A 12,246-nucleotide genomic window follows, 5' to 3' on the forward strand; every position below is an offset into this window, starting at 1 on the left:
TTAAATTGATTGGAAACGATTAGGTATATACTGGTCTACAGAAGGTTCCACAGTTGAGCAAAAACCAAGCCATGAAGTTCACAGAAATGCCTGCAGAGTTTAGAGACAGGATTATGTCGAGGCACAGATCTGGGGAAGATTATAAAATATTCCTGCAGCATTGAAGGGTTCTAAGAGCACAGTTGCTGTCATAATAATTCACAGGGAAGAAGTCTGAAACAACCATCACTCCTCCTAAAGTTGTCCACATAGCCAACCTGAAAAATTGGAGAAGTGACCAAGAAACTGATGGGAGATGAGGGAAACTTCCAGAAGGACAACCCTCACTACACAACTCTGGGCTTTATGATAGGGTGGCAAGACAGAACCTCCTCCTCAGTAAAAGACACATGGAAGCCCACTTGAATTTGCAAAAAAGCACTGTGAGAAACACAATTCTCTGGTCTGATGAAATTAAGATTAGAGTCATGTCTGGAAGAAACCCAGCACTGCTCATTACCTATGCAACACCATTTAAACAGTGAAGCATGGTGGTAGCAGCATGATGCTGAGAGGTTGTTTTCCATGGCAGGAACTTGGAGACAAGACAGGGTGCAGAGATTGCTGAACACAGCAACCTACAGAGCTATCCTTAATTAAAACCTGCTCTAGAGTGCTCTGGGCCTCAGGCTGGGCTGATGATTCACCTTCCAACAGGACAATGACCCTAAGCATAAAGCACAGACAACCCAGGAGTGATTTATGTTCAATTCTGAGAATGTTCTGGAGTGGCCTAGCAAAAGCCTGGACTTGAACTCAATTGAACATGAAAATATCTGTTCACTGACAGTCTCCATCCAACCTGACAAAGCTTGAGAGGATCTGCAGAGAAGAATGGCACAAAATCCGTGTATCCAGGGGTGTGACGCTTGTTGCATCAGACCCAAGAGGTCTCCAGGCTGGAAATGCTGTCAAAGGGTCTTCAACAAAAAGACCTGAGTAAAGGATCTGAATATTCGTGTCAATGTGATATTTCTGGGTTTTTTTTATTTTTAATACATTTTCAAAAATCCCTAAAATTACCTGTGAACCACCCAATCTCATTGAGATTACACAGATGGGGTAGGGAAGGCTGCAAGGATCTATGCTATCCAGGGTGAACTTCTCCAGGCTGGTGGTAAGTCTGTCCTCCTGGCATTGCAAGCAATCTTTGCTTCTATATGGGATACTGACTGGAAAATGGGGCTTTGTTGTCCTTATCTGGAAAAGGAAGGGTGATCACCTGGATTGTGGCAACTATAGGGGGATAACATTGTCTCAGTGCCGGGCAAGGTCCTCGCTGGGGTCGTCCTCAATAGGATGCGTGATCACTTGCTCACCCGCCAGTGACCAGAGCAGTCTGGTTTTACGCCTAAGAAGTCTACCATCACCCATATCCTGGTACTGAGGGTTTTCATGGAGCGTAAACGCGAATATTGGCAGAGTTTCTTTGCAGCCTTTGTCGATTTTCGTAAAGCGTTCGACTCAGTTGATCGAGCTGCCCTGTGAGACATCCTGAGACTTCATGGGATCCCCTCAAAACTGCTGGAGATCATGGCCGGTCTGTACACTGGTACTGTGAGTGTTGTGCAGAGTGGAGGCAGAACCTCTGCGTTTTCCGAGTTGACTCTGGGGCTCATCAGGGGTGTGTTCTTGCTCCTACTCTGTTCAATGTTTGCATGGACTGGGTGTTGGGTAGGGTCGTGGGGTCCAGCAGCTGTGGGGCATCATTAGGCGAAGAAAGATTCACTGATCTTGACTTTGCTGACAATTCTGTGATCTTTGCAGAGTCAATGGAGACTCTGATTGGGGCTCTCGAGAGACTGAGTGAGGAATCTGAGTATCTGGGCTTTATAGTGTCCTGGATAAAAACCAAGATTCGGGCCTTTAATTACCTCTTGGCACAGCCATCAGCAGTGTGTCTGTCTGAGAAGACAGTGTTGACCTTGTGGATGGTTTACTTACCTCGGCAGTGACATTCATGCACTGTGGTACTTCCTGTCTTGGTATATGGTTGTAAGACATGGACGCTATCCAGTGACCTGAGACCTGAGACGAAGACTGGACTCCTTTGGTGCTGTGTCTCTTCGGATAATCCTTGGGTACGGCTGGATTGACTTTAAATCCCGAAAGTTAACTGCATTGTGAGGGAGCCTTAGTTATGACACTATGGCCATGTGGCATGATTCACCAAGGGTTATCTGGCTTGCAGGATCCTCATTGTTGAGGGCCCGAGTCGCTGAACCAGGTCAAGGGGACGCCCACCTAACACCTGGCACCAATAGACGGTTATTTAAAAAGGGTGGGACTGGACCGCATGTCTGCCTAGGGGGTCTGCATGTGGTGGGTACAGCTGTACCAGTGCCTGCTCCCCAACCTGATCTGACCTGACCTAAAATCCTCTTTGTCCTCTTTGTCATTCTGGAAAGCTGAGTGTTGCTTGATGAGGGAAAAATTACTTTAAATTATTTTAGCATAAAGCTGCAACATAACAAAATGTGTAAAAATTGAAGAGGTTGGAAGGCTTTATGAATACACTGTGTGCACAATTATTAGGCAAGTTGTATTTTTGAGGATTCATTTTAATATGGAACAAACACAGTGCTATCAGTCAATCCAGAATGTTAATAAACCTGAAACCTGAATGTTTCACAACGGAAATGTGAGTGTGAACATCATCAGGGGCATACATATGTGCGCACAATTATTAAATTGAAAAAATATTAAAATTTTCCCATCTCACTTGTTTATTTTCATCTGTTATAGTGAGAATAATAAACAAACACCTCAAAATTTACAAATAAACATCTCTGACATTTCAAAAAAAATAAATCAATCAATCAATGACCAATATAGCCACCCTTCTTTCCAATAACAGACATAAGCCTTTCCATTCATGGAGTCTGTCAGTTTCTAGATTTGTTGACGATCAGCTTTTTGTGGAGCAGTGACTACAGCCTCCCAGACACTCTTCAGAGAGGTGTATTATTTTTCTCTCCCGTAAATCTAGTGTTTAAGAAGTGCCCACAAGTTCTCGATAGGGTTTAGGTCAGATGAGGAAGGGGGCCATGTCATTATTCCTTCATCTTTAAGGCCTTTACTGGCTGGCCACGCAGTGGAGAACTTCGATGCAAGTGATGGAGCATTGGCCTGCATAAAAATCATGGTCTTTTTCCTGTATCACTGTTTGAAGAAAGTGTCTTCGAAAAACTGGCAGTAGGTTTGGGAGTTGATTTGGAGTTCATCTTAAATGCAAAAAGGTCCAACTAGCTCATCTTTAAAAATACCAGCTCATACCAGTACTCCACCTCCACGTTGGAGTGGAGCTCTGTGCCCATTACTGATCCACAGGTCCATCCATCTGGTCCATCAAGAGTCACTCTCATCTCATCGGTCCATAAAACCTTTGAAAAAAATCTGTCTTCAGATATTTCTTGGCCCAGTTTTGACGTTTCAACTTATGTTTCTTGTTCAGTGGTGGTTGGGTTTCAGCCCTCCTTACCTTGGCCATGTCTTTGAGCACTGAACACCTTGTACTTCTGGGCACTCCAGGTAGGTTGCAGCTCTGGAATATGAAAGTACTGGAGGATAATGGGTTCCTGGTAGCTTCACGTTTGATTCTTCTCAAATCTTTGGCAGCTAATTTATGTCTTTTGTTCTCAACACGTTTCTTGCGACCCTGTTGACTATTTGCAACAAAATGTTTGATGGTTCTGTGATCACACACCAATATCTTAGCAATTCCAAAAGTGCTGCATCCCTCTGAAAGACTTTTTACAATTTTTGATTTTTCAGAGTCAGTTAAATCTCTTTTTTGGCCCATTTTGCCTGAGGAAAACTAGCTGCCTAATAATTCTGCACACCTTGATATAGGGTGTTGATCTCCTTAGGCCACACCCTCCCTCATTACACAAATACACATCACCTGACGTGCTTAAATCCAATAAGCATTCAAGTTAATACAGCTTGGAGTTGGAATACGCATTAAAAATGATGATATGGTCAAAATACTCACTTGCCTAATAATTGTGCACACAGTGTATACTGTATCAATTCTACACCTGGTTCTGAAGACTCAAAAAAGGATGAACGGAAAGATGGTTGAATGGATAGTGCTGAACTGGATTTAAAGAATTTGAACATGAATGGGTGGGTAGATTTAGAACTACTCGATTGGTAACAGCTCATGACAGGGCCTGTGAAATTTCTTGCTTGCAAGTTTCTGTTATTACGAAGCTTACTGTAGAAAGCAGCATTTTTAATGCCTTGGGGGCCTTTTTCACACTCCAATTGTATATTATATACAGTATACAGATTACACATAGATGCATGCAAATAAATAGAAAGAGATTTCCACATTTTTGGCATCCATGGGCACAATTAGTGCACTTTAGAGTGACGCCCATCTGTAAGAATGTGAACCCATGGACAGAATAACTCAATAACTAATCCCTCAAACTGACTTGATACAATTGTTATCGTTGCAAAATGTTAGAAGAGTATTGATTTTTAGCAAAATCTATCCAGTTGATTTTGCTCCATAGATTCTGCGTTTTTCTGCACCTTTGTCCTCCAGCTACAGTACAATTGGGAATTGAATATACCTGTATATATTTTTGACAATATGCTATTTTTTCATTTCATTCCACACAATCAAGTATTGTCCTATAGTATTTTACTAGTACAATTGTAGCTTTAAGTATTGATTTTTTTAACGTCATGGTCTGGCAAAAAGACTGTGTGTCAATAGCCAAGACACATGGTTTGAAGGAATTGTGTGAAAAATTGGAGACAAAAAAGGAGAGAAAATCATCTTTAGAACAGCAAAGACTAGGAACAAGGCAGGGAAGGATTTTAGTCAGGTAAGGCAGATGAAAGATGAGCAAGGGGGTCTTAAATGAGCATGATAGGATCAAGAACAGAAGACATACTTGGAAAAGATGTTAAATGAGGACAATCTAAGGGAAATATTAGGTGGCGCAGTTGTAGTGCTGCTGCCTCTCAGTAAGGTGATAATGGGTTCACGTCCTGGGGCCTCCCTGCATGGAGAGTATTTTGAGTAGTGAGAAGAGCACTATATAAATGTAAATTATTATTATTGATGGAGTCCCAAATGAAGGGCCAGTACCAGGAATAAGGAGAGAGGAAAGAGGCACTGAAAAGAATGAAAAATAGAAAGGCAACAGAACCAGATGAAATGCCAGTGGAGGTGCAGAAGAGTTTAGGATAAGAGGCAGTTGATGTGTTGTGGGATCTAATGCAGAAGATCTATGAAAAGAAGAGAATGCCAGAGGAGTGGAAGAACTGTGTGATTGTACACATTTACTAGGAGAAGGAATACATTCAGAATGGGGATTATTATAGATATATAAAGCTGATGACTAAAATACAACGCAAATTTGGAAAAGGGTTAGAGAGAGAAGACTTAGGGAACAGATCACCATAGGGAAGAGCAAAGTGGTTAATTCCATGGAGAGGAACAACTGAGACAACTTATAGACAAACACTGAAAAAAACAGAAAGGACTGAGTATGCCCCTTATTGATTTGGAGAAGACTTATGATGGAGTGCCACGTCAAGCGGTATGGAGGCGCATGAGAGAGACACAAGTACCAAAGAAGTATGTGATGATTGTCCAGGATATTTATGAGGGAGTAGGTCTGTACCAGGGGTATTCTTGAAGTCCTTAACACTTTAATCTGGTTATGGATGTGTTGAATCATGGAATTAAAGTCCTCCTGGTGCATGCCTTTTGCTGATGACATTGTGTCATGGAGTACTAGAAAATAGGATGTTAAGAGGAAGTGGGAAGAGTGAAGAAGAGCTTTGGAAGATAGAGGATTGAAGATAAATATGAAGAAGGCAGAATATCTGAGGTTTAATGATGATCAGGAGTCAGAGGTTAGTCTGCAGGGGGGGCTACTGAAAAGAGTCGATAAATTTAAATATCTAGGATCAGGGTAGACCAAGATGAAGAATTAGATGCAGAGATAGTCTAAAGTGTGCAGACTTGATGAAACAATTGGAAGTAGGAACCAGAAGTATTGCTTGTTAGAAAAATTAAGGTGAAGGTTAAAAGTGACAGTAATAAGACTAGCAATGATGTATGGAGCTGAGGCATGGGCAGTAATGGGAGCAGAGGACAAGAAGTTAGATGTGGCAGAAATGAGAAAGTGGAGATAATTGTGTGGATTTACAAAAAAGTACAGAATAAGAAATGAGACAATCAAAGCTACAAGAAAAGCAGAAGAAACATCTAAGAAAGTACATGAAAGTAAGCTGAAGTGATATGGACAGATGATGAGGAGAGACAAGGAATATGTGGACAAAAGAATGATGGGAATGGAAGTTCAGGGCAAGAGAAAACGAGGGAGGTCAAAGCGGATGTGGATGGATAAAGTAAAAGAACATCTGAAGAGAAGGGCTTGACTGAGGAGGACTTGCGAGACCAAGCTGTTTGCAGAAGGTTGATCAAGCATATCAACCCCACAGAGAAGAGGAAGAAGATGACGAGAAAGAAGAAGAAGAGGAGGAAGGTTTGGAGTCTTCATAAAGCAGTTTGTAACATTCTTTCTAAAATTAGAAGGCCTTCCAAATTCTGGCTTTAGAGCAGTATGTGCCAATTATCAAAGCAGTTTAGAACATCCCAGGCTGATCAGACCTCCATACTGTGTTCAGCATTAAGCCACAAAATAAATGCAAAAGTGGCAAATCTGAAGAAGTTGTCACATGGCCTCCTTACACTTATACTAGGAAACAGATACTTAAAGAGATGTCAGGAATGCCCAGTGGCTGAGTTGCTTCTCCTTTAGACTCCATATCTGATTAGACAGCACATTGAAAACTTCCACTTTCACTTTTACTCATTTAACACGTTTTTTGCTTGCAATTACCACTGAATATATGCTTGCGTAAGCCTAGACCAGGCATGCCAGATGTTATTGCTATTATTTGTACAAACAGAGATCCTGTTATGTCAGTAAAAGCTCTGTGCTAGTAGAAATCAGCTCAGTTTCATCACACTACATCTGAATCTGTGGTTACTGCAAGTTTCCATTGCAATCCATCTCTCCCCTGTCATTCGGCTTGATGTTTAGTTGCTGCAAGAAGAATCAAAATGAAACCAGAGGATGCAAACTTGCAAAAACTTCTGTTGCTGTCATGACTTGCTCAGCTTCTCGATAATTGAATTCAGTTTGTCTTGGCATTGTTTTGTATAACATATCTTAAAAATCAAGTGGTTTGTAGCAAACAGGCTGGGGCGTGAGTGGCAATTTCAGCCTCTTCCTGTCAGAGTACATTTTTTTCTATCTTCAATCTGCTTTCTCACATTTAGCAAATCAGTTTAAAAATAAGTGTGCTGTGAAATCAGATGTCAAGATGCAGTTTCTTCAGTTGCTACATTTTGGAAAGGAGTTGTTTATTCATATGTTCATGTCAGAAATGGAATGTAAACGCAAGTAAACAAGAAGCCAAATTAAACAACAAACTCTGCTGAAGTCCACAATGAGTGTCTGATTTAAAAAGGAGCACTGGAGCCTCCAGTGGACAGAAATGGGGAGCTAAAACACATTCTAGCACACCGAGGGCTTGGAAACATCACACCAAAATCCTGTCTCCACTTCATCTCTCATTGCACTGGACACTGGGATAGATAGATAGATAGATAGATAGATAGATAGATAGATAGATAGATAGATAGATAGATAGATAGATAGATAGATAGATAGATAGATAGATAGATAGATAGATAGATAGTGTGAGTGGCAACATGGAAGGACTGGTGTCCCGACTCGGTTGGAGGGTGCTTGCTGCCTTACCCTGCCAGAAGGATATAACAGAATGAATAGAGTAATGAAAGATGCAACCCATAACTAAGATGACCATTTGGGACAGTTCAGGTGTAGTGGATAGACTGGAACAGTTTATCTCTCAACAAGGCAGGTGACAGTGTTTCTCTGATCAGGTCACAATTTGGACATCCCCTGGGTATTATGGGACCTGTAGTCTCGAAGCACAACCTTGTTTTGATCCCTGGGTGCCATAACAAGTACTGTCAAACTCTCCCTACTTTGGCCAGCTTCTGCCTGACATGGAAGCAATTCCCATGGGCTACTCCCTGGCACACAAAGTACTCCCGAATCTTGTCTAAAAGGAGTCACATCACATTGTGACAGTAGATGGCTCTATACCAGCGTTTAACCTGGCACAGACACACACAAGAGGCATACTAACACAAATTCACGCTTTTTATTTTCAGTTCTCTTCTTTACAATCCTTTACACTTCACACACCGGGCACAAATCACCACAAATAACTCACAGTCCTTTCTCTTCTTCTCTCTATTGCCGCCTCTACTCCATTCCTCACAAGCTGCATCCTCTTCCACCTGACTCCGGCTCTCTTATGGAGTGAGGTGGTCCCTTTCACAATGCACCCGGTTGTGCTCCAGGTGCTCCCTGATGATCTCCCTGCAGCACTCCCTGGTGTGGTGGTCCAAGGCTCCTTAGTCCTTCGGGCGCCCCCTGACAGTGGCTACGAATCCCCACAGGGTTGAGCTTTCCAGTTCTGTGGCTCCCACACAATCCAGGATGGCTGCCCTCTTACGTCCTGGGGTAGGAATTGCCCCTCTCCCGGTCCCCTACTTCTCCAGGCCTCCCGGTGGGGCAAGGTCCCCGGCCATCCATCACAACATCCATTTGGGGAGTCACAGTCGAGAGGAGGCTAATAAAGCACAACGGAAGGAGAGGAAGGAAGAGAAAGAAGTCGCAATTGTGCCTATGTTTGTGCTTGAGAATAACCTGCGTGAAGGTATTGGTGGAATAATTATTTCATTGAGCCTGGAAAATTGTGTTGATGTCATTGTGTTAGGGGGCTTGGGGAATCAGTGGCAGCCCCTACAGGTTACGATAGATAGATAGATAGATAGATAGATAGATAGATAGATAGATAGATAGATAGATAGATAGATAGATAGATAGATAGATAGATAGATAGATAGATAGATAGATAGATAGATAGATAGATAGATAGATAGATAGATAGATAGATAGATAGATAGATAGATAGATAGATAGATAGATAGATAAACCTGAGTACTTTCAACCAACAAATTATTCAGCAGAAGTATGAGTGTGTGAAGAATGCTACAGGGGCTCGTCCATGCCAATATCAATACGCCTGTATAGTGCCTCACTTAGTACCTCACACTGCCTCAATTTCTTTCTAATTTTCTCCCATTTTGTCATTCTGTCTAGATCTTGTACTGACTTCACTGGGCAGTAGCAGTTTTCAATGAAAACAGAAACGGAGAAGTCGCAAAGTCCAAATAACAAGCCAAAGGTCTTGAGGTGAAATAAAAAAACACAATTTAGGATGTTAATCAAAAATCGAAGTTGGAACACAGTGCGAGATTTAGTTAGGCAAAAGGGGATATGCAACCCAAACTAAACTGAGCAGGCATTAAATGAAGTCAAAGAACAGAAGAAGAATTTGTAAGTGGAATACAATCTCCTCTGAAAGTATTGGAAAATCATTTCTTTGACTTTAGACTGAAGACGTTTGGGTTTGAGATCAAAAGATGAATATGAGATGAGAGGTCAGAATTTCAGCTTTTATTTCCCGGTGTTTACCACTAGATGAGTTAAACATTACAGAACACAGAGCCTTTTGTAGCTGACTACACAATTTGTTAGGTGAGCAAAAGTAAAGAAGCATGTGACTGTCTGGTGGTTCTTGTTCCCCATATGTGTTAGCATTACGACCGACTGTAGATCGTTTGGCTAAACTCTACTCTAATTTGGTGCTGATGACTTCATTGAGTCCTGCCCTAATTATCCACCTATTGAGTTCCCCATTGTTAAGACATCACCTGGGTTGTGGGTGGGGTGTAGATTACAAAAGAAGTTTCTTTGGGTTTTAGGTTAGAAAGAGAGTGTGAGAGGAGAAGGACAGAGCAAGGTATGGAGAGTTAGGGTTGGATGGCCTGGCTTTGGGTTTGGGTTTCTTGTTGCTTGTTAAAATAATGTAATTGTTGTAAGCTAGCCAGCTATGTGATAAATGTGGATAGTATGTGTTGTCAGGGATGCCAGGGGCCATGACCCAGCCAGGACGACGGGAAGGACCGGATGTGGGTCTGCACCCACCCTGGATCACATGGGGGTTGCCTTCCGGGTTGCTTTGGGGGCCACGGGTACAGGGCATGGAAACCCTACCCTGTAGGGGCCCGTGGTCACCGCCAGGAGGCGCCCCAATGCCTTGGGGACCTGTTACCCCAGCACTTCCGCCACACCAGGAAGTGCTGGGGGGAAGATTTATGACGGCTCCCGGAGAGCAGCCGGGAGGACAGCCGGCACTTCCGCCACGCTGGGGCGAGGCCAGAGGAGGAATGCCAGGAACACCTGGTGCTCATCCGGGTACCATATAAAAGGGGCCGTCTCCATTCATTCGAGGCTAGAGTCGGGTGGAAGGAGGACGAAGCAAGAGGAGCTGTGGAGGCGGCCTGAAGACAAGGCATTGTGGCCAGGACTGAGTGTTTTGGGGTTTGTGCACATGACTGAGGTCTGAGTGACCATTGGCTGGGGTCTTAGTGACCATTATTGTAAATAATCATTGTAAATAAATGTGTGGTGTTTTAAACAACATGTCCGCCTGTCTGTGTCCGGGTCAACTTCCACAGTGTATAGTCGTGTAAACTTTGTGCAGCTAGACAGCTAAGTCAGTGCTGTCCTCCTGCCTTGTTTCTGATTTGTGTAACTTTCTCCATATTGTGAGTTTATTTTCTTTTTGACAATAAATGGAGTCTGTTTTTATTTAGCTGGCTTAGTTTTTTTCTGTGTCTTGTCTCCCTGTCTCTCTCATTTGTGTGTGGCCTATTTAAATACCCCTAGGCCTTTTGGTAGGCTGTAACAGTTAGATTTTTTTATTTAAACAATAAATAGATCTGAATGTAAACTCTTAGTTTTAGCCTTGGGTTTCACTGATCAAGACTGAATATGTTGTTAAAAAGGACAAAACAACATGAAGACTAGAGAGCTGTCTATAAGTGAAAAGCAAACCATTTTGAAGCTAAGAAAAGATGGAGAAACCAATCAGAGGCATTTCACAAACTTTTGTAATAACCAATACAACAATTTGGAATGTTCTGAGTAAGATAGAGACCACCGGTGTACTAAACAACTGACACTGAGCAGGTCAGCCAAGCAAGCAACAACAGCTGATTACAAAAACATTGTATGATCAGTGAAGAAAAACCAAAAAACAAAAGTCAGTGACATCATCAACCACCAACACGGGGCGAGGTGTAGATATCACAATCCACCGTTTGAAGAGGACTTAAAGAGCAGAAATATGAGACAAACCACTCATCAGCAACAAGAACCAGAAAGCCAGGATGGAATTTGCAAACTAATACGCAGATGAAGCACAAAAGTTCTGGAACATAATTTTCTGGACTGATGAGACTGAGATTAACCTCAACCAAAGTAATGGAAAGGCCAAAGTGTGAAGGAAGACAGGATCTGCTGATGATCCAAAACATGCAAGTTTATCTGTCAAGCACGATAGAGGTTGATGTCATGGCATGGGCTTGCATGGCTGCTTCTGGAGCAGCCACACCAATCTTTACTGATGATGTAACTCATGACAGTAGCAGCAGAATGAATCCAGAAGTCTATAGAAACATTTTGTCAGCCAGTTTATGAAGAAATGAATCCAAACTAACTGGAAGGAACTTCATCATACTGCAAGACAATGATCCCAATGTCAACAAAGGACTTCTTCATCAGGGGAAGAAGTAGAAGGTTTTAGACTGGACAGGTCAATCACACGACCATAACCCAAATGAGGAAGAAAAAGAGTCGCCGAAATGAAAGAAAACCTTGAAAGAGACAACAACCGAAAGGGGCTACGGTAACAGCCGGGAAAAGCAGAACAGAAGAACAACAATTTCCCCTTGGGATTAATAAAGTATCTATCTATCTATCTGTTATATAACGCATTTCTATCTATCTATCTATCTATCTATCTATCTATCTATCTATCTATCTATCTATCTATCTATCTATCTATCTATCTATCTATCTATCTATCTATCTATCTACCAAACCAACCATTAGTCGTAGGCTTGATGCAGTTACTGTTGCTAACTTTACTTTAAGATTATCTGTTGCTATACTTTTTAAAAAGTTGGGCTACAAAAGGTGTTATCTGCTGTGTTGGTTAACAAAT

The sequence above is a fragment of the Polypterus senegalus genome, chromosome 3, assembly GCF_016835505.1.
Source record: "Polypterus senegalus isolate Bchr_013 chromosome 3, ASM1683550v1, whole genome shotgun sequence".
Taxonomy (NCBI): Eukaryota; Metazoa; Chordata; class Cladistia; order Polypteriformes; family Polypteridae; genus Polypterus; species Polypterus senegalus.